The sequence below is a fragment of the Musca autumnalis genome, unplaced genomic scaffold (assembly GCF_047663935.1).
Source record: "Musca autumnalis isolate F117 unplaced genomic scaffold, ASM4766393v1 scaffold_5, whole genome shotgun sequence".
NCBI classification, from domain to species: Eukaryota; Metazoa; Arthropoda; class Insecta; order Diptera; family Muscidae; genus Musca; species Musca autumnalis.
Window position 1 is genome coordinate 14,796,808 of NW_027412088.1, and position 23,506 is coordinate 14,820,313.

Here is a 23,506-nt window from a genome sequence, read left to right on the forward strand (position 1 = left end):
TTAATTGGTGGCAGAAGGTGGAAATATGGGGACAATCGTGGTGCACTGCTAAGATGGAAACCGAGAGTAGTTGTAGCTCGAAACGATAATATACATATGTCAAATGTAGAAGAGATGTTCACAACGATTCTGAATCGGAATCTAGGTTTGAGTTAAAAAATAATTAGTACTGCCGACAATTAAATACCAATGAGGGATACTAGTAAAGTTTCTGGCATAACGATGAAAACGAGAATATTTATAATCAAAAAAAGTTTTGTTGTTTTCTAAAGCATGACTTTCCCCAGCATGGCTTATACATTTTATCAAGAGCTCAAGCCAATTGTTGTAGCAAATTTTCCACTCCGAATGAGACACCTCCAAAACATGCTTCTTGAACGGTTCAACAGCATCTTCTGGAAACAAAAATCGTTGACCACGCCTTTTTTCTTGATGTGCGTGAATAAAAAGAAGTCAGTGGGTGCCAAGTCAGGGCTGCACGGCAAATGGCCGATCAATACCACGTTTTGTCCTGTCAAAAAGGCGTTAGTTTGAGAGAGTCCATGATAACAAAGTGACATGGTTCTCTTGTTCGTTTTTTTCGGATTTTCTCCGAAGACTTCAGGCAAACAAATGTTGGCGTATCACTCAGATTTGACCATCCTACGCTGCTCAAGCGGAATAGTCGCAACATGGCCGGTTTTGCCGAAGAAACAGACGATCATTTGCTTCGAAGTGCTTCTTCTATGAACAACTTTCGTTGGATTTGGCTCCTCTTCGAAGACCCACCTACACGGTCCATTGCTGCTTTGTTTCGGTCTCATACGCATAAATCCAATATTCGTCGTCTGTGACGATCTTATAAACGTCGTTTGAAGCACCGTGATCGTATTTATTCACAATTTCTTTCGACAAGACCTTTTTTGAGCAATTTTCAATTTGTGCTGGATCTTATTTTTATACCCTCAGCCTTTAGGCTAGAAAGGGTATATACACTTTCATACGGGCAAAATGTGCCTCATCGAAATAATGGTTTTAGACCCCAAGTATGTTTGGACGAAATGTGTTTCAGACAATTTGGAGTCGATTTAGCAATGTCCGTCCGTCTGTCTGTCTGTCCGTCTGTCTGGCTGGCTGGTGCGCACGATAACTCTCGAATGGATCAACCGATTCGGTCAAAAATTTGGTTTTAGTAATATTTTGGCCAAACTTAGTTTAAGTTCGAAGATAGGCTATATCGGTCCACTCCTTCCGGTACCTCCCCCACAAAAGTTCGAAAATGTTCGGAAAATTTGTGCGCACGATAACTTTCGAAGGAAGTAACCGATTAAATCCATACTTTCCACATCGTGAAATTTCTGCCACACTTAGATGAGGTTCGAATATGGACTCAATCGGTCCACTCCTTCGGGTACCTCCCACACAAAATTTCGGATAAGTTCAGATTAGGACCTGCTCTTGAATCGCTTCGACTTTTGTTGCAACAACTTGTATTCACTGCCCTCCATACGACGGTACAAGTTTCATCAGGGGCAAGTCCATACTTCCTGGGAAAATAGCCTGAAAGTGTAGTGGTTGGAGCGCAAGATAACTCTCGAAGGGATCTGCCGATTCGGTCAAAAATTTTGCCTTCGTAATATTTTGTCCAAACATAGTTTAAATTCGAAGATGGGCTATATCGGTCTACTCCTTTAGGTACTTACTTACTTACTTAGCTGGACCATTACAGAACATTTGTTCCATAGACCGAACTAAGAAAAGATCTCCAATTATCTCTGTTTTTCGCTTCGCTTTCTGGAATACCGCGCCTTGTCATCTCTTCATCCAATTGTTTGCGCCATCTATTCCTTGGCCTGCCAATTCTGCGTGCACCGCCATGTGGCTCGAATTTATACACCTTTTTAGCGGGGTCATCATCGCTCATTCTTATGATATGGCCTAGCCAACGCAATCGCTACATCTCGATACGTTTAACAATATTGATGTCGTTGTACAGCAGATACAGCTCGTGGTACATGCGACGTCGATATTCACCGTCAACGCAGATTGGTCCGCAGATCTTTCGAAGAATTTTTTTCTCAAACACACCAAGCACTGCCATGTCTGTTTGCGCAACTACCCAGGCTTCGGAGCCATACATCAGCACGGGTAGTATCAGTGTTTTGTAGAGCGTTATTTTTGTTTGAAGAGATGTGGCTTTGCTTTTAAACTGCTTACTTAAACCAAAGTAGCTTCTGTTGGCCAATATAATACTTCTTTTTATTTCACAACTGATGTCGTTTGTTGTGTTTACGGAGGTGCCGAGGTAGACGAAGTCTTTTACTACCTCAAAATTATAGGAACCAAATTCCACAGTTGGTCCGAGCTCAATGGACGCATTGCGCGTCGACACCATTAACTTTGCCTTCTCACCGTTTACACCAGACCCACTTTAGCAGATTCTCCTTCGACCTTCAGTTACTTCTTTTACTGATCGTCCCATGATGTCTATATAATCAGCATAAGCAAGTAATATGTGGCTATTGGCGTAGATTGTGCCACTTCTTTTGACGCTTGCCTCTCGTATAACCTTTTCCAGCAGGATGTTGTAGAGATCACAAGAAAGGCTGTCTCCTTGTCTGAAACCTCTTTTGGTACCAAACTCTTCGAAGAGGTTCTTTCCTATTTTAACTGAGGACCTCGTGTCAGTTAAAGTCATTTTACAAAGCCGGATGAGCTTTGCGGGGATACCAAATTCAGACATGGCTTGGAATACCTTTGAACGCAGCGGGCTGTCGAAGGCTGCTTTATAATCGAGAAAAAGGTGGTAGGTGTCGATCTGCATCTCTTGGGTCTTCTCCAAGATTTGCCGCAGGGTAAATATCTGGTCAATGGTGGACTTGCCAGGTCTAAAGCCGCATTGGTATGGTCCAAGTATCTCGTTGACCATAGGCTTTAGTCGTTCGCACAATATCCCTGACACGATCTTGTAGGCAATAGGGAGTAGACTTATGCCCCTATAGTTAGAGCACACAGTCTTATCACCCTACTTGTGGACTGGACATAGGATGCTCACGTTCCAATCGTCGGGTACTCGTTCTTCCTGCCAGATGGTGCTAACTAGCTGATGAATACACCTTATCAGCGTGTCGCCTTCGGTTTTGAACAGCTCGGCTGCTAGGCCATCAGCTCCTGCTGACTTATTATTCTACAGCCGGTTTATTGCTGTCTTTACCTCATCTTGGCTGGGCGGTATACATTCAATACCATCTTCTGGGATTGGGTCTGTGGTATCTTCGTCGTCTTCGCTGCTGTTGGATACTTTCAGTTTTGAAAAATGTTCTTTCCATATTCTTAGCACACTATCTGTATCAGTTACCAGATTACCTTGCTGGTCTCTACAGGAGGATGTGCCTGTACCAAAGCCATCAGTTTGATGCTTGACTCTTTGGTAGAATTTTTGGGCTTCATTCTGGTTCCTGTACATCTCGATTCTTTCACACTCCCGCTTTTCCATCTCTCTCTTTTTTCTGCGGAAAAGACGTTTCTCCTCTCTCCTTTTCTCCCGAAATCTCTCTCGTGCGCTACGCGTTGCTATTGCATGTAATGTAGCCCTATATGCCGCATTTGTCTCTTCGGTAGCAGCACGACACTCCTGATCATAAAATGGATTCCTTGGTGGAGGTCTCTGGTATCCAAGTATGGATTTTGCGGCTGTTTGCATGGAGTAGGCAACACTTTGCCATTGCGCTGATATGTTATCGGGATGAGGAGTGCTTTGATTAAGCAATTGGGCTAGTTGAGTGGAATATGCTTTGGCTATCTGTTGTGATTGCAGCTTACCGATGTCTAACTTTCGTGTTGTGTCTGTTCGTACTTTGTTTGCTACGTTTAACCGGGTGCGTACCTTTGCTGCAACAATGTAGTGGTCCGAATCAATGTTTGCGCCTCGGAACGATCGTACATCCAACACGCTGGATGAATGTCTTCCATCTATCACAACATGATCAATTTGATTTCTTGTTTTCTGATCTGGAGACAGCCAGATGCCCTTATGGATGTGGAGATGTTGAAATCTGGTGCTGCTAACTACCATGTTTTTTGCCGCTGCGAAATCTATCAGACTCATACCATTGTCAGCTGTTTCACTGTGGAGACTGAATTTTCCGACTGTTGGGCCAAAAATATTTTCCTTTCCAATTTTGGCATTAAAATCGCCTAGAATAATTTTAATGTCATGGACAGGACAACGGTCATATGTTTCTTCTAAGCGCTCATAAAATATATCTGTGGTCTGTTCGTCCTTGTCTTCAGTGGGAGCATGAGCGCAAATAAAGCTGATGTTGAAGAATTTTGCTTTTATTCGAATTGTAGCAAGTCTTTCATTCACTGGTGTGAAGCTGGAGACCAGGTGTTTTAACCTCCGACCAACTACAAATCCGCATCTAAGCTCATGCTTTGTGTCATGGCAGCTATAATACAGTGCGTCACCTTTACGTGTTGTTGTGACGCCTTTCCCATTTCATCGTATTTCCTGTATGGCAGTAATGTCGGCCTTGTACTTCTCAAGTACATCTGTCAATGCGTAAACTGCACCTTCTCTATAAACAGTGAGAACATTCCAGTTGCAGATTCGCAGATCATGGTCCTTAAAACGTTTAGAGGGACTTGTTTTCCTTTTCTTTTGCTTTTTCATAGTAGCCTGATTTTTCTAGGAGAGGGTTATTAACCCTGCGCTCAAACCCATGTTTTTAACGTTCTTATGGGTGAACGCGCGGCACATTTTAGCTCACTACCTTTAACGGGTGTTAAAGGCAGCTACCCCAGGTGACACCACGGGGAGGTCCGTGTCCACTTGAGATGATAGAGGGACCAAGATAAATCCTGGACTTTGCCATGTTAAAGCCGGTCAGGACCGTTCAAATTTGGCCTTAGTAATATTTTGTCCAAACATAGTTTAAGTTTGAAGATAAGCCATATCGGTCCACTTCTTCAGGTACCTCCCCCACAAAAGTTCAAAAATGTTCGTACGATAACTCTTGAAGGGAGTGGCCGAATTGGTCCATACTTTACACATCCTAATATATCTACAAGATATAGATCAGGTTCAAATATGGACTATATTTATCCACTTCATCCAGAACCTCCCAAACAAAATTTCGGATAAGTTCACCTGCTATCGAATCACTTTTTGTTGAAGCAACTTGCATTCGCTGCCTCAATTACGATGGTAAAAGTTTTTTAGGGGCAAGTCCATACTTCTTGAACAAACAGTCCGAATAGTGTAAAAACCCCCTATGGCACCATATGTTATGGCTGGAGATCCACTTCCATAACGGTCAATGTCGGTCCATTCCTTTAAGTACCTTTTCCGCAAAAATTTTGAACTTTAATCCTAATCAACATTTTTGTCGGTTCAAACGCCCAACATTTCTAAAACCCTCTAAATACATACGTTTTTTGGGAAAACATTGTTTCAATATACACAGGCTGAGGGTATATCTCTGTCGGCCAAGCCGACTGATACTTTTTTACTTGTTATTACTATTTTTTAATATTTTTAATTTTATTTTTTATTATAATATTTTATTAGTATTTTTTAATTTTGTTGTTATAATAATTTATTATTTTTATGTTTATTTTATTTTCTTTTTATAATTATTTCATTGTTTTTTAAGTATTTTATAATAGTTATTATTTTTTATTTTGTATGGTTTTTAACATTTTCTTATTATTTTTCCATTTTTATTTATTTATTTTTTTTTTTTTTTGTAAATTTAATAAAAAAAGTGTACACTTTGTATAACCACCCTAATAAATTCCATACAACAAACCGGTCATGTTTACTTAACTCTGCTCTATCTTGTTTTTATTTTTTATTTTGCAAATGCAACCACCTCTTCAATCGAAAACATGAATATTTGCAAAAATTCAATATCAATGTGTTGGTGGTCGTGGCAGTCATCTCCCTGCCTGTAATGTTTGGTGAGCACTTAAATTGAGAAATGTTTGTTTTATTGTTATTCTTTTTTTTTTTGCATATCACTCATACGCCTACAACAACAATGCAAACACAACATTCATTGTTGAAAATAACAAAAACAAGAGCTTCGCGTTTGTCCACTTTAGGATTTGCTGTGTGATGGTAGTGGTAACGTTCATGTTTTTCAGTTTATTGGGTGATTCATCATTATAATCAACCTGTTTTTTTCATTAGGAGTCAATAACACATTAAGGAGCCATCACATGTGAATACAGAGAGCCTATATAACACTCATTTACCACTGAGTAATGCCACTATACAAAAGCTCTCACCAGTAGTGCATGAGGAGAAGAGGGGAGTGTAAATTCTGAGTGTAACAGAATTTAATTGAGAGATTATTGAAGCCTGCCAGCCTATTTATTGGAAAAATCCATGTTTTACTAGCTCCCAACTCTTATAACAAAAAACCACTCATTTGCCTTTTACTCGCATGAAACTAATATCGCATATCCTTAGATCCCTTTAGAATATTGACGGCAGACCTAGCTTTCATTACAATATCAAGTTGGTGGTGAGTTGACACATGCACTCACTTAAACTTATATGTGTGTGTATTCTGCCTATTCCTTTGTCATGTCCCCTTGCTGCTAATCTATTTATATGAAGTGGGATTTGTCCCCCTTGTCAACATTAACTGGGAAATTTGTAACATGTCTGTCCTTCAAGGTTTCTATATTTGCCACCAACCCACAGGACTGAAAAGTATACAGGCAAAATGAAAGGCCTAAATGGGGAAGCCAAGGAACAGTGGTTTAACAAAATGTTAATAAAAAATTAATTATTTATTACATTAAAACAAAATAAAACTCAAAAATTAAAAAAAAAAATAATAAAAAAATAATTAAAAAATAATTAAAAAATATTTGTATATATGCAAAAATTAATTGAGAATTGTACTCACTGTGCAATTTAACTTTTTCTTTTAGAAAAAATGGGGTCCACGTTACTTTGAGGTTTCCTTGCTTTGAAGGATTTCTTTTGTACCTTGGCATGTTTGTCGTCTTTATTGGTCTTATGTCAACAAATTTACAAGCTAATGTTGTGACAGAACAAACACTCCAACATTCATTTTTCCAGAGGAAACGTCCGAAACAATAGGAAGTAACCAAGATTTCATTATTGCACCCTACAGCACTCAGTGGTAGAAAGGATACTTTTATTACTCAAATAAAAAACATTTAAAATTGTTATCAAAATATGGGCAGAGAGACCCTTTTTAAACATGGTATGTGTAAATAAGGCCAAGGAGTCTGCACATACACTTTGTACGGGGCTTCTATAGACCCTAGACGGGTGCTTTGTTAGACTCTTTCTGAAGGAAAGGGTTCTTCTATGGACCATTTCTGAAAGAATGGGTGCTTCTAGAAAACCTTTCTGAAAGAAAGAATGCTTCTAGTGAATCTTTCTGAAAGAAGGGGTGCTTCTAGAAAACCTTTCTGAAATAAAGCCTGTTTCGATAGACTCTTTCTGAAAGAGAGGGTGCATCGATAGACCGTTTCTGGAAGAGAGGGTGCTTCGATAAATCCTTTCTGAAAGGGAGGGTACTTCGATAGACCCTTTCTTAAAGGGAGTGTGCTTCGACAGACCCTTTTGAAAGAGAGGTTGCTTCGATAGATGCTTTCTGAAAGAGAGGGTGCTTCGATAGACTCTTTATAAAAGAAAGGGTGCTTCGATAGACCCTTTCTAAATGAAAGGGGGCTTCGATAGACCCTTTCTGAAAGAAAGGATGCTTCAATAGACCCTTTCTGAAAGAAACGGTGCTTCAATAGACACTTTCTGAAAGAGAGAGTGTTTCGATGGACCCTTTCTGAAAGAGAGGGTGCTTCGATAGACCCTTTTTGAAAGAGAGGGTGCTTGTATAGACCCTTTCTGAAAGAGAGGGTGCTTCGATAAACACATTCTGAAAGGAAGGGTGCTTCTAGAGGACCTTTCTGAAAGAAAGGGTGCTTCGATAGACCCTTTCTTAAAGAGAGGGTGCTTCGATAGACACTTTCTGAAAAAAAGGGTGCTTTGCTAGACCCTTTCTGAAAGAAAGGGTGCTTCGATAGACCCTTTCTGAAAGACAGGGTGCTTCGATAGACCCTTTCTGAAAGACAGGGTGCTTTGATAGACCCTTTCTGAAAGACATGGTGCTTCGATAGACCCTTTCTGAAAGAGAGGGAGGTTCGATATACGCTTTCTGAAAGAGATGGTGCTTCAATATATCCTTTCTGATAGAAAGGATGCTTCTAGAGAACCTTCCTGAAAGAAAGGGTGCTTAGATAGACCCTTTCTGAAAGAGAGGGTGCTTCGATAGACCCTATCTGAAGGAGAGGGTGCTTCGATAGACCCTTTCTGAAAAAAAGGGGGCTTCGATAGAACCTTTCTAAAAGAGAGGGTGCTTCGATAGAACCTTTCTAAAAGAGAGGGGGCTTCGATAGACCCTTTCAGAAAGAGAGGATACATCGATAGACCCTTTCTGAAAGAGAGGGTGCTTCGATAGACCCTTTCTAAAAGAGAGGGTGCTTCGATAGACCCTTTCTGAAAGAGAGGGGGATTCAATAGACCCTTTCAGAAAAAGAGGGTACATCGATAGACCCTTTCTGAAAGATGGAGTGCTTCGATAGACCCTTTTAGAAAGAGAGGGTGCTTCGATAGACTCTTTCTGAATGAGAGGGTACTTCGACAGACCCTTTCTGAAAGAGAGGTAACTTCGATAGACCATTCCTGAAAGAGATGGTGCTTCGATAGACCCTTTCTGAAAAAGAGGGTGCTTCAATAGATCCTTTCTGAAAGAAAGGGTGCTTCGATAGACCCTTTCTGAAAGAGAGGATGCTTCGATATACCCTTTCTGAAAGAAACGGTCTTCAATAGAACCTTTCTGAAAGAGAGGGTGCTTCAATAGACCATTTCTAAAGGAGAGGGTGCTTCGATGGATCCTTTCTGAAAGAGAGGGTGCTTTGATGGATCCTTTCTGAAAGAGAGGGGCTTCGATAGACCCTTTCCGAAAGAGAGGGTGCTTCGATAGACCCTTTCCGAAAGAGAGGGTGCTTCGATAGACCCTTTCTGAAAGAGAGGGTTCTTATAGAGAACATTTCTGAAAGAAAGCTTGCTTCGATAGACTCTTTTTGAAAGAAAGGGTGCTTCGATAGACCCTTTCTGAATGATAGGGTGCTTCGATAGACCCTTTCTGAATGAAAGGATGCTTCAATAGACCCTTTCTGAAATAGAGGGTGCTTCGATAGACCCTTTCAGAAAGAGAGGGTGCTTCTGTAGACCCTTTCAGAAAGAGAGGGTGCTCCGATAGACCCTTTCTGAAAGGGAGGGTGCTTCGATAGACCCTTTCTGAAAGAGAGGGTGCTTCGATAGATCCTTTCTGAATGATAGGGTGCTTCGATAGACCCTTTCTGAAAGAGAGAGTGCTTCGATAGACCCTTTCAGAAAGAGAGGGTGCATCGATAGACCCTTTCTGAAAGAGAAGGTGCTTCGTTAGACCCTTTTAGAAAGAGAGGGTACTTCGATAGACCCTTTCTGAAAGACAGGGTGCTTCGATAGACCCTTTCTGAAAGATAGGGAGGTTCGATATACCCTTTCTAAAAGAAAGGGAGCTTCGATCGACCCTTTCTGGAAGAAAGGGGTCTTCGATAGACCCTTTCAGAAAGAGAGGGTACATCGATAGACCCTTTCTGAAAGAGAGGGTGCTTCGATAGATCAATTCTGAAAGAAAGGTTGCTTCTAGAGAAACTCTCTGAAAGAAAGTGTGCTTCGATAGACCCTTTCTAAAAGAGAGAGTGTTTCGATGGACCCTTTCTGAAAGAGAGGGTGTTTCGATAGACCCTTTCTGAAAGAGAAGGTGCTTCGATAGACCCTTTCTGAAAGAGAAGGTGCTTCGATAGACCCTTTCTGAAAGAGAGGGAGCTTCGATAGATCCTTTCTGAATGATAGGGTGCTTCGATAGACACTTTCTGAAAGAGAGGGAGGTTCGATATACCCTTTCTGAAAGAGAGGGTGCTTCGAAAGACCTTTTCTGAAAGGGAGGGTGCTTTGACAGATACTTTCTGAAAGAGAGGGTGCTTCGATATACCCTTTTTGAAAGAGAGGGTTCTTATAGAGAACATTTCTGAAAGAAAGCTTGCTTCGATAGACTCTTTTTGAAAGAAAGGGTGCTTCGATAGACCCTTTGTGAAAAAGAGTGTGCTTTAATAGATCCTTTCTGATGGAAAGGCTGCTTCTAGAGAAACTTTCTGAAAGAAAGGGGTCTTCTATAGAACCTTTCTGAAAGAGAGGGTGCTTCAATAGACCATTTCTGAAAGACAGGGTGCTTCGATGAACCCTTTCTGAAAGAGTGTCTGCTTCTATAGACTCTTTCATCGATAGACTCTTTCTGAAAGAGAGGGTGCTTCGATAGACCCTTTCTGAAAGAGAGGGTGCTTCGATAGATCAATTCTGAAAGAAAGGTTGCTTCTAGAGAAACTCTCTGAAAGAAAGTGTGCTTCGATAGACCCTTTCTGAATGAGAGGGGGCGTCAATAGACCCTTTCTGAAATAGAGGGGGCTTCGATAGACCCTTTCAAAAAGAGAGAGTACATCGATAGACCCTTTCTGAAAGAGAGGGTGCTTCGACAGACCCTTTCTGAAAGAGAGGGTGCTTCGATAGACCCTTTCTGAAAGAGAGGGTGCTTCGATAGACCCTTCCTGAAAGAGAGGGTGCTTCGATGAACCCTTTCTGGAAGAGTGGCTGCTTCTATAGGCCCTTTCTTCCATAGACTCTTTCTGAAAGAGAGGGTGCATCAGAAAGGGTACTTCGATAGCTCCTTCCTGAAAGAAAGGGTGCTCCGATAGACCCTTTGTTAATAAAAAGAATCCTTCGATATACCCTTTCTGAAGTCGTTTAATTGAACTACTTCGTTTTCGAAAGTTGTTTGTATGATTTCCGCAGATTATTCCATCACTGTAGTCATAAGATAAATTTTACCATAGGGTATCACACAAGCTGCCTTTATTAATACATTTTTAGCTCCCCTGAAACATTTTCCCTGGTTACTTTCAAATCCTCAGTGGCCATTCTATTAAGTAGAGTGTTGTTGCAACTCTCTCTTTCTCTCGGTTATCCTGTCATTTCATAACGTACACATGTGTAGAACGCATACCTCTAGCTTGGCGCGGTACGTTAACACTAATTAATAATAAAGCACAGTTAGTAGCAACAGAATGCAAATGTTCCTCGTTTTTCGTTGTCACAAGAATTGTCACTCAGAGCAGCTCTGCTGTGAGTACAAAATCAACAACGAAAACAAATGTTTTTGATTTCATTATTTATTTACACTCTGTTCTTTGTGGTGCAATCACCACGAGTGCAGTGGCGCGGCAGTGGCGTGCGTTCTTCATCTTCATTGTTACCCTGATATAAAACTGTAGAGTGTAGTGTGAGGCAGAGTGTTCGTGTGTAGTATGGATACTTAACCATGTTTCCGAATACAAAAAAAGAATAATTATAACACTGATAAGGCTTTAAGTCATTACGTCAAGAAAAGAATTTGAAAAAAATATATATTAAAATATTTGTATTGATTAAAACAAGTGAAGAGCAATGAGCGAGAGCACCACCTATACGAGAGAGATTCCAAGTTTTGCAAATAAGCCGTTCGTTCGTTCGCGTTAAATAACTAAAAGCCAATGTTATTTGTTATTATTTTGATTTTATTATTTTGTTGTAGTTTTGTTTTGGCATTGTCGTCGTTAAAAACGTTATCGCTTCGCGGCGACGTCGTTGTTGTCGTCGTTGGCGGCATTGCTGTTTGAATTTGAATCTTGGTGGCAAAAAAGCAAAAGCTCTCGTTAGAATACCACCTGTTCTACGAGCTTTTCTGTTGTGCTATTATCGGTTTTCCTCCCTTTTCTGGTTAAACGAAGAGGGTATTAAATTTTCCAAGCAACGTTGAGTCAGTAGTGATTACCGAAAACTTGAAACGTTAGCCACCACCAACCAGCAAGCAGTAGCCCGACCGACAGTTATGTGTTGAAGAAGTGCCGGTTAATCAGTTTTCGTTTCTGTGTTAAAATATTGGCTGTTATAATTTTAATAAGCGTTTAATATGGAAATGTAAAGCAAATAATAAAAAATATCTCTGTGTTTGTGTAAAAATAGAAAAAAAAAGAAATACCTTAAGTGTTTTTAAAGTGCTCTATTAACACGAACAACAACAATAGCACCAACAAAATCATGTATAAAAATAAATAGGAAATCACAAAAGACGTGCAGCAGCAACAACAACAATCCCAACAACCATCGAATTCTATAAAATAAAAATAAATTCAAGTAAATGTGTCTTGGCCTAAAAATAAAATTGATTTTACATCGATCGATTTGTTGTCGTCGCGCCAACATGGTCGTCGTTCTTCGTTTGGTCGTAAAACGCCGTGTTTTTTGGTGGCGTTATTAAAAAAAATTTAAAAGGCAAATTTAAAATATTATTAAAATTTGTTTTGATAAATTAATACATTTGAAGAGTAATAATAAATTAATACAGCCATAAAATTGCAATAAAAGTAGGGATAGGTTAAACATTAATTTTTGTATAATAAAAGTTCAATAATGAATTTGTTAATGGACACAATAGCAGATAACAAGCCGAAATACATAATAATACCAATTAAACGAATAGTTAATAATAAAATTATAATAATAATAATAAATATTAAATAATATTTAATATTATAAAATAATAATTTGTGTAAAAAAATAAGACAAACAATGTTACTGAATAAATACACAAAGTGAAATAATAAATATAAATAAAACAATAAAAACAAATAATTATAAACAAAGTATAGTAAGAATTATAATAATTATAAACATAATAAAAAAAAGTATCAAAAAATTTGTAATTATAAAAAAAAATAAAAAAGTGAATGAAATGAAAACATAGAAATAAAAACAAATTAGGAAATACAAGAAATTACTGAAAACAAAAAATAAATAAAAATAATAAACATAAATAATCAAAAAACAAGTGAGCAAAGGCTATAGTCGGGACGGGGCCGACCATGTGATGCCCTACACCACTACCCCTGTGCATAAGCTTTTCACTGGTAAACATTTCTTTTAGGGAATATAATCCGACTACCACCAAAAATAAAATGCCTCTTTCTCTCTGGGACCCCCATAAGCAACCGAAATTTCGTGACGATCCGATCAAAATTGCGACCTGTAGCGTGATTACAAACAAATCGGAAAATGGGATGCATTACCGACTATTGCGATATCTCTGTTGTTTGAGCAGCTACGACAACCTACTTTACATCGTTATAAAGGTGATATTTTCTACTTTCCTTGCAGGTTTTGCTTTAGATATACCTCTTAAAGAAACAGAGATATTGGCTTTGAAATAAAACGTTGACCTTTCTCCAAATAAGTGTTTGCCCATTCCGACCCCTGAATATTATCCGACCATCACCAAACTAAATAGGCTTCTTCCTCTGTGGGACCCGCATCAACTCCCAAAAAATTCGTGACGATCCAATCAAAATTGCGACCTGTATCGTAATTACAAAAGACCGGAAAATGGGATGCATTATCGACTATTGCCATATCTCTGCTATTTGACCACCTACGACAACCTGCTTTACATCCTTGTAAAGGTGATATTTTCTACTTTCCTTGCCAGGTTTTGCTTTAGATAAACCTCTTAAAGAAACAGAGATATTGGCTTTGAAATAAAACGTTGACCTTTCTCCAAATAAGTGTTTGCCCATTCCGACCCCTGAATATTATCCGACCATCATCAAAATCAATAGGCTTCTTTCTCTTTGGGACCCCCATTAACCCCCAAAATTTCGTGACGATCCGATCAAAATTGCAACCTGTAGCGTGATTACAAAAAAATCGGAAAATGGGATGCATTATCGACTATTTCCATATCTCTGCTATTTGACCACCTACTACAACCTACTTTACATCGTTGCAAAGGTGATATTTTCCACTTTCCTTGCCAGGTATTGCTTTTGATATACCTCTTAAAGAAACAGAGATATTGGCTTTGAAATAAAATGTTGACTTTTCTCCAAATAAGTGTTTGCCCAGTCCGGCCCCTAATTATTATCCGACCATCACCAAAATCAAAAGGCTTCTTCATCTATGAGAACCCCATTAACCCTCAGATTTTCGTGACGATCCGATCAAAATTGCGACCTCTAGCGTGATTTCCAAAAAAATAGAAAAATGGGATGTATTACCGACTATTGCGATATCTCCGTTATTTGTTTACCTACGCCGACCTAGTTTGCATCATTGTAAAGAGGGGATCTTCTACTTTCAGAGTCAGACTTTGCTTTTGGAAAGTTTTCAACCAAAGCTGTGATATTCGTCATTATAATTAATATCGCAATAATGAAAATTGGGGTTTTATTTGCTTCTAATGTGATATCTTCGTTGTTTCATCACCTACGAGCACCTGCTTTACATCGTTAGAAAGGTGATATTTTCTACTTTAATTGTCAGGTTTTGCTTTTGGTATACCCCATATAGAAGCTGAGATATTCGCTTTGGAAAAAAATGTTGTCATTTTATCCACCTAAGTTTTTTGCCCTTTCCGACCCCTAAATATTATCCGACCATCACCAAAATCAATAGGCTTCTTCCCCTCCGGGACCCCTATCAACATGCAAAATTTCGTGACGATCCGATCAAAATTGCGACCTGTAGCGTGATTACAAGGTTTAGATGGACAGACGGACAGACGGACGGACGGACTGACGGACGGACACACATAGCCAGATCGACTCAGCTCGTCGAGACATTCATTTTGGTATATATAAGTATGGGTCTGCGACCATTATTTCGATGCGTTACAAACTTTTTGGCCAAAACCAACTTATAATACCCTCCCCACATAGTGGTGTAGGGTATAATAAAAATAAATAAAAAATAGTAAACTTAAATGTATAAAAGAAAAGTTATAAAAAATAAAATAACGCAACAAAATTATAAAATATACGTAAAAAAATAAGCGTAGAAATACATGAATAAAACATTAATAAAAAATAATTATAAACATTGAAATAAATAAAAATAGATACAGCAATTGAACTAAAAATATATACTAAAGGATAAAAATAAAAAATTAAAATAAATATAAATAATAAATAAAAAATAACAAAAAATAAATGAAAAATAAAAACAAATTCATAAATATTAAAATAAATAAGAAAAATTAATAATTATAAATATAAAATAAATAAAAAAATAAAAATAAATACAATAATTAAAAAATCATAAAAATAACAATAAAGTAGATTTTTCTCTCAAACACACCAAGCACTGCCTTATCTGCTTCCGCAAGTACCCATGCTTCGGAGCCGTACATTAGCACGGGTAGTATCAGCGTTTTGTATAGTGTTATTTTTGTTTGACGAGATGTGGCTTTGTTTTTAAATTGCTTACTTAAACCATAGTAGCATCTGTTGGTCAATACAATTCTTCTTTTTAATTCACAACTGATGTCGTTTGTTGTGTTTACGGAGGTGCCGAGGTAGACGAAGTCTTTTACTACCTCAATATTATAGGAACCAACTTCCACAGTCGGTCCGAGCTCAATGGGCGCATTGCGCGTCGACACCATCAGCTTGGTCTTCTCGCCGTTTACCGCCAGACCCACTTTAGCAGATTCTTCTTCGACCTTCATAAAGGTATCGGTTACTTCTTTTACTGATCAGCCTATGATGTCAAAATCATCAGCATAAGCAAGTAACATGTGACTATTGGTGTAGATTGTGCCACTTCTTTTGACGTTTGCCTCTCGTATAACCTTTTCTAGCAGGATGTTGAAGAGGTCACACGAAAGGCTGTCTCCTTGTCTGAAACCTCTTTTAGTACCAAACTCTTCGGAGAGGTTCTTTCCTACTTTAACTGAGGACCTCGTGTCAGTTAAAGTCATTTTACAAAGCCGGATGAGCTTTGCGGGGGATACCAAATTCAGACATGGCTTGGAATACCTTTGAACGCAGCGGGCTGTCGAAGGCTGCTTTATAATCGACAAAAAGGTGGTAGGTGTCGATCTGCATCTCTTGGGTCTTCTCCAGGATTTGGCGCAGGGTAAATATCTGGTCAATGGTGGACTTGCCAGGTCTAAAGCCGCATTGGTATGGTCCAATTATTTCGTTGACCATGGGCTTTAGTCGTTCGCACAATATCCCTGACACGATCTTGTAGGCAATAGGGAGTACACTTATGTCCCTGTAGTTAGAGCATACAGTCTTATCTCCCTTCTTGTGGACGGGGCACAGGATACTCAGGTTCCAATCGTCGGGTACGCGTTCTTCCTGCCAGATGGAGCTAACTAGCTGATGCATACACCTTATCAGCGTGTCGCCTCCGGTTTTAAACAGCTCGGCTGGTAAGCCATCGGCCCCTGCTGCCTTATTATTCTTCAGCCGATTTATTGCTGTCTTTACCTCATCTTGGCTGGGCGGTATACATTCAATACCATCTTCTGGGATTGGGACTGTGGTATCTTCTTCGTCTTCGCTGCTATTGGATACCAACAGATTTGAAAAATGTTCTTTCCATATCCTGAGTACACACCTGAGTACACTATCTGTATCAAATTACCTTGCTGGTCTCTACAGGAGGATGTGCCTGTACCAAAGCCATCAGTTTGATGCTTGACTCTTTGGTAGAATTTTCGGACTTCATTCTGGCTCCTGTACATCTCGATTTTTTCACACTCCCGCTTTTCCATCTCTCTCTTTTTCCTGCGGAAAAGACGTTTCTCCTCTCTCCTTTTCTCCCTGTATCTCTCTCGTGCGCTACGCGTTGCTACGGATTGTACAGTAGCCTTATATGCCGCATTTTTTTCTTCGGTGGCAACACGACACTCCTCATCATACCATGGATTCCTTGGTGGAGGTCTCTGGTATCCAAGTATGGATTTTGCGGCTGTTTGCATGGAGTGGGCAATGCTTTGCCATTGCGCTGATATGCTATCGGGATGAGGAGTGCTTTGATTAAGCAATTGGGCTAGTTGAGTGGAATATGCTGTGGCTATCTGTTGTGATTGCAGCTTACCGATGTCTAACTTTCGTGTTGTGTCTGTTCGTACTTTGTTTGCTATGTTTAAGCGGGTACGTACCTTTGCTGCAACAAGGTAGTGGTCCGAATCAATGTTTGGGCCTCGGAACAATCGTACATCCAACACGCTAGATGAATGTCTTCCATTTATCACAACGTGATCAATTTGATTTCTTGTTTTCTGATCTGGAGACAGCCACGTGCCCTTATGAATATCGAGATGATTAAATCTGGTACTGCTAACTACCATGATTTTTTGCAGCTGCAAAGTCTATCAGCCTCATACCATTGTCAGATGTTTCACTGTGGAGACTGAATTTCCCGACTGTTCGGCCAAAGATATTCTCCTTTCCAATTTTGGCATTAAAATCACCTAGAATGATTTTAATGCCATGGGCAGGGCAGCGCTCATAAGTTTCTTCTAAGCGCTCGTAAAATATATCTTTGGTCTGTTCGTCCTTTTCTTCAGTGGGAGCATGAGCGCAAATAAAGCTGATGTTGAAGAATTTAGCTTTTATTCGAATTGCAGCAAGTCGTTCATTCACTGGGGTGAAGCTTGATACCAGATGTTTTAGCCTCCGACTAACTACGAATCCGCAACCAAATTCATGCTTTACGTCATGGTAGCTATAATACAGTGCGTCACCTTTAGTTGTTGTTGTGACGCCTTTCCCAATCCATCGTATTTCCTGTATGGCAGTAATATCGGCCTTGTACTTTTCAAGTACGTATGCCAATGCGAAGACTGCACCTTCTCTATAAAGAGTGCGAACATTCCAGGTGCAGATTCGCAGATCATGGTCCTTAAAACGTTTGCGGGGTTCGTCAACTTTAGAGGGGTTTGTTTTTCTTTTCTTTCGTTTTTTCATAGTAGGCTGTTTTTTTCTAGGGGAGGGTTACTAACCAGACGCCCAAACCCAAGTTTTTAACGTTCTTATGGGTGAACGCGCGGCACATGTTAGCTCACTACCTTTAACGGGTGTTAAAGGTCAGTGTCCACTTGAGATGAAAGAGGGACCAAGATAAATCCTGGGCTTTGCCATGTTAAAACGGGTCAGGACCGTTCCTAGGTATCTTCCATCCCCTACGTCACCCAAAAAAAATATACTAAAGCTTAAATTTAAAAAATAAAAATAAATAATAAACAGAAAAAATAAGTAACAAAACATAAATACAAATAAAAACAAATACATAAATAATAAAATAAATAAGAAAAATTAATAATTATAAATATAAAATAAATACAATAATTAAAAAAAGCATAAAAATAACAAATTAGAAAGTAAACAAAACTTAAAACAAATAAAAATAAATATAAAAACTATTAAAAACAAAAATAATTAAAAAACAGACCAAAATTAAAAAATAAAACTACAAAATTAAAATAAAAAATAGAAATTAAAACAAATTAGAAAATACAAGAAATATCTTAAATAAAATAAATAACAAAAAATAAAAGTAAATAAAAAGATACACATAAAAAATTAAGAATAAATAAAAAGTTACAAAATATAAATAAAAAATTAAATAAACAAAACTATAAGAAAAAACAAATATAAACATACAAATAAAAAATAAATAAAAATAATAATTGTTATAAGCGTAGAAATAAATAAAAATAAGTACAATAACTAAATTAAATATTCAAATAAAAAACAGAAATTTGAAATAAAAATTAAGCAAATAATTAAAATAGAAAAATTAATAAAAACATAAAAATAAAAAAAAAAAAAAAAAATTAAAAAACATAAATACTAATAAATAAAAAATGAATGAATGAAAAAATGAATAACTTGAAAACGAAAATAAATCAAATAATTAAAATAAAAAATGTATTACAGTCGAACCTCGATTATCAGGGAACCTGCATTATCCGGGATAAATAATAAATGTTAGTCTTTTTTTCCATTACCTCTATTATTCGTTATAAACTCCATTATCCGGGAGTAAAAGTACACATTCCAATTAATTTGATTATTCAAATAAAATGTATACAAAAGAAAAATTGAAATTCTTCTATTTCACTCCATTTATGTGTATGTTCAGACGAATTTGATGACGATATAATTCATGCAAAAATAACATTAAACGAAAGAAAGAAAACTACATAATTCCTAAATTTTAATAAATAAAAATATAATAATTAAAAACATGTTTTGAACTATTCAAGTCACATTCAGAGTCAGCAACTTGTGAAGAAAGTTGTGATATTTAAAAAAAAAAAAAAAACAACAAATAGAACGAATTTACAAATGTTTGTAATATGTGTATTTTATGTGAGAAAATATATAACAATATGGCAAAATATATGCAAAAACCTGTAAGAAAATTAGGATTTTTCCTATTTGAATTTTTGCAAAAATATACCAATTCCCTTGTCTAGTGATTATAAATACAAAAACTCCATGATTATGCTAGTCGAAGACTATCGAAATATCGGAAAATAAATACAAAACAAAAAACACTGTAAAAATAAAACAAACGCTTGTTTAATAAAAAAGAAATCCAAACCCACCTAAAATTTAAAGAAAATCTTATTCATGTTTGATTAAAATATTTTTAAAACTCTTTTTTCTTCGAGTAAAATATTTTTTCATTATTACTCATGCATAATAATAATTATTTGTTTTAACAATTAACCTGTGTCAGTGTATTTGTATTCATAAGTGCCCATTTTGCTGCAACCCCATATGTGTCTGTGTGTGTATAAAAAAATAGTGATAACAAAATAAAATATTTGTTTAAATTTTAATAAGCCGTTATAATGAGAGTTTGTTGTACTTTTCTTTGCAAAAATTAGTTTTGTTTTTGTGTTTTTATCGCTCTCTCTCTCCGGAAGAATATTATCGCTTTTCAAATTCTTAGAGCGACAGTAAAGAGAGGAAAGATCATCAGTGAAAATATTTATTATAAATGTTAAAAAAGCAAACAACTTTTTGGAAAAAAATATGTATAATATTACGGGTATTTGTCTGTCTATCATGTGATATACATATCCTTAAGATATGACCCACGTAGAAAATACCCTTGGCTTGTTTATTTTTTCTTCGGTCGAAACAAGGGCATGCATGAGATTAATGTTAATGAACATAACGTTTACATGGATAAAGACAATTCATTCATCCATTGAAATGGATCTGTAATCATGTCATGTTTGATGACAGCCATAATACAGGTCATAATTATTGTCAGTTTGTTGGAGAGTGGGGGTGTTGAGAGGCAAAGGGTTCTTCCCATATGCCTTGCCCAATGTACATAAATTAGAACTTTCTTTTCCAATTTTATTTGTCTAAAATTATAAATGATTTTATTTTGTTTGTTACTCATCTACATAAAGATTTGCCTTCCTAATCAATAATGAATAGAATACCCAAAATTGTGGTAATGAATCATAATCATATCATTACAATATTATGTGGATGTCTGTAATTGTTCTAAATGTGTCAGAATTCATTGATTGTTTGTTGAGTGTGGTTAAAAGTAGTGTCAGTCAATTTGAATTCATAACAAACCACAGCAAATATTTTGTTGAAGGGCACTTAATTTAGCAATTACAATTGTAAAAGTATTATTTGTTTTTTCATTCAGCAGCTTGAATGTTATAATGGAAAAAACTAAAAAGGGTATTTTCATTCGGAAAGGGTCCATAGAAGCAACCTATATTTCAAAATGGGTCCATAGAAGCAATATTTATTTCAAAGAAGGTCCACAAAAGCACCTCTTATTTTAGAAAGGGACCACAGAAGCACCATTTCTTTCAATAAGGTTCTATAGCAGCACTGTTTCTTTCAGAAAGGGTCCATGGAAGCTCCCTTTCTTTCTGAAAGGGTCTATAGAAGCACCCTTTCTTCCAGAATGGGTCCATAGAAGCACCCAATCTTTCAGATTGGCCCTATAGAAGCACCCTTTCTTCCAGAATGGGTCCAAAGAAGTACCCTTTCTTTCAGTATGGGTTCATAGAAGCACCCATTCTTTCAGAAGGGGTCCATGGAAGCTCCCAATCTTTCAAAAACGGTCTAAGAAACACCCTTACTTTCTGAAAGGGTCCATGGAAGCTCCCAATCTAACGGTCTAAGAAACACCCTTTCTTTCTGAAAGGGTCTGAGAAATACCCTTTCTTTCAGAAAGGCTCTACAGGAGCACCCTTTCTTTCTGAAAAGGTCCATAGAAGCACTCTTTCTTTCAGAATGGGTCTATAGAAGCTCCCTTTCTTTTAGAAAGGGTCCACGGAAGCACACTTTCTTTTAGGAGGGGTCCATAGAAACACATTTTATTTCAGAAGCACCCTTTCTTTTAGAATGGACCCACAAAGCACCCTTGGTTTCAGAATGGGTCCATCGAAGCACATTTTCTCTAAGAATCGGCCATGAGAGCAACTTTTCTTTCTTCTCCCTTTTTTCAGGAAGGCTCTATGGAAGCACCCTTTCAGGAAGGCTCTACCATTTCTTTCAGAAAGGGTCTATAGAAGCACCCTTTCTTTCAATAAGGTTCTATACCAGCAATGTTTCTTTCAGAAAGAGTCTATAGCAGCACTCTTTCTTTCAGAAAGGGTCCATAGAAGCACCCCTTCTTTCAGAATAGCCCTATAGAAGCACCCTTTCTTCCAGAATGGGTCCAAAGAAGTACCCTTTCTTTCAGAATGGGTCCATAGAAGCACCCATTCTTTCAGAAAGGGTCCATGGAAGCTCCCAATCTTTCCGAAACGGTCTAAGAAACACCCTTTCTTTCCGAAAGGGTCCATTGAAGCTCCCAATCTAACGGTCTAAGAAACATCCTTTCTTTCTGAAAGGGTCTGAGAAATACCCTTTCTTTCAGAAAGGCTCTACAGGAGCACCCTTTCTTTCAGAAAGGCTCTACAGGAGCACCCTTTCTTTCAGAATGGGTCTATAGAAGCAACCTTTCTTTCAGAAAGGATCCACAGAAGCACCTTCTCTTTCAGAAGAACCCATTCTTTGTTAAAGGTTCTATGGAAGCACTCTTTCTTTGAGGAAGATTCTATGGAAGCACCATATCTTTCTTGAACGTTGTACACTTTCTTTTCGGAGAGGTCCATAGAAAAGAATGGACCCATAAAGCACCATTGGCTCCATCGAAGCACACATTCTCTAAGAATCGGCCATGAGAGCAACTTTTCTTTCTTCTCCCTTTTTTCAGGATGGCTCTATGGAAGCACCCTTTCTTTCGGAAAGGGTCTATAGAAGCACCCTTTCTTTCGGAAAGGGTCTATAGAAGCACCCTTTCTTTCGGAAAGGGTCTATAGAAGCACCCTTTCTTTCGGAAAGGGTCTATAGAAGCACCCTTTCTTTCGGAAAGGGTCTATAGAAGCACCCTTTCTTTCGGAAAGGGTCTATAGAAGCACCCTTTCTTTCGGAAAGGGTCTATAGAAGCACCCTTTCTTTCGGAAAGGGTCTATAGAAGCACCCTTTCTTTCGGAAAGGGTCTATAGAAGCACCCTTTCTTTCGGAAAGGGTCTATAGAAGCACCCTTTCTTTCGGAAAGGGTCTATAGAAGCACCCTTTCTTTCGGAAAGGGTCTATAGAAGCACCCTTTCTTTCGGAAAGGGTCTATAGAAGCACCCTTTCTTTCGGAAAGGGTCTATAGAAGCACCCTTTCTTTCGGAAAGGGTCTATAGAAGCACCCTTTCTTTCGGAAAGGGTCTATAGAAGCACCCTTTCTTTCGGAAAGGGTCTATAGAAGCACCCTTTCTTTCGGAAAGGGTCTATAGAAGCACCCTTTCTTTCGGAAAGGGTCTATAGAAGCACCCTTTCTTTCGGAAAGTGTCTATAGAAGCACCCTTTCTTTCGGAAAGGGTCTATAGAAGCATCCTTTCTTTCGGAAAGGGTCTATAGAAGCATCCTTTCTTTCGGAAAGGGTCTATAGAAGCATCCTTTCTTTCGGAAAGGGTCTATAGAAGCACCCTTTCTTTCGGAAAGGGTCTATAGAAGCACCCTTTCTTTCAGAATGGGTTAGCAGAAGCACCCTTTCTTTCGGAAAGGGTCTATAAAAGCACCTTTTCTTTCGGAAAGGGTCTATAGAAGCACCTTTTCTTTCGGAAAGGGTCTATAGAAGCAGCCTTTCTTTCGGAAAGGGTCTATAGAAGCACCCTTTCTTTCGGAAAGGGTCTATAGAAGCACCCTTTCTTTCGGAAAGGGTCTATAGAAGCACCCTTTCTTTCGGAAAGGGTCTATAGAAGCACCCTTTCTTTCGGAATGGGTCTATAGAAGCACCCTTTCTTTCGGAAAGGGTCTATAGAAGCACCCTTTCTTTCGGAAAGGGTCTTTAGAAGCACCCTTTCTTTCAGGAAGGCTCTATAGAAGCACCCTTTCTTTCAGGAAGGCTCTATAGAAGCACCCTTTCTTTCAGGAAGGCTCTATAGAAGCACCCTTTCTTTCAGGAAGGCTCTATAGAAGCACCCTTTCTTTCAGGAAGGCTCTATAGAAGCACCCTTTCTTTCAGGAA

At 38.2% G+C, this 23,506-nt stretch overlaps 2 protein-coding genes across 51 annotated transcripts in view; both read left to right on the forward strand.

Annotated features, from left to right (window-relative positions):
- The window catches only part of Pkn (serine/threonine-protein kinase N), a 297,850-nt gene that overhangs the window by 125,069 nt on the left and 149,275 nt on the right, over positions 1-23,506 (forward strand). For 13 of the 50 annotated variants that reach the window (XM_073990847.1, XM_073990865.1, XM_073990852.1 and 10 more), the window contains exon 1: positions 11,414-12,082. The exons of the other annotated variants lie outside the window; for them this stretch is intronic. The gene's annotated coding sequence lies outside the window, so the exon portion shown is untranslated. Of the gene's footprint in view, positions 1-11,413; positions 12,083-23,506 lie in introns of those variants that run through there. 50 annotated transcript variants of the gene reach the window in all.
- The window catches only part of LOC141405953 (uncharacterized), a 105,329-nt gene continuing 94,168 nt past the window's right edge, over positions 12,346-23,506 (forward strand). Inside the window, exon 1 of the mRNA XM_073990911.1 lies at positions 12,346-12,528. The gene's annotated coding sequence lies outside the window, so the exon portion shown is untranslated. The remainder of the gene's footprint in view (positions 12,529-23,506) is intronic.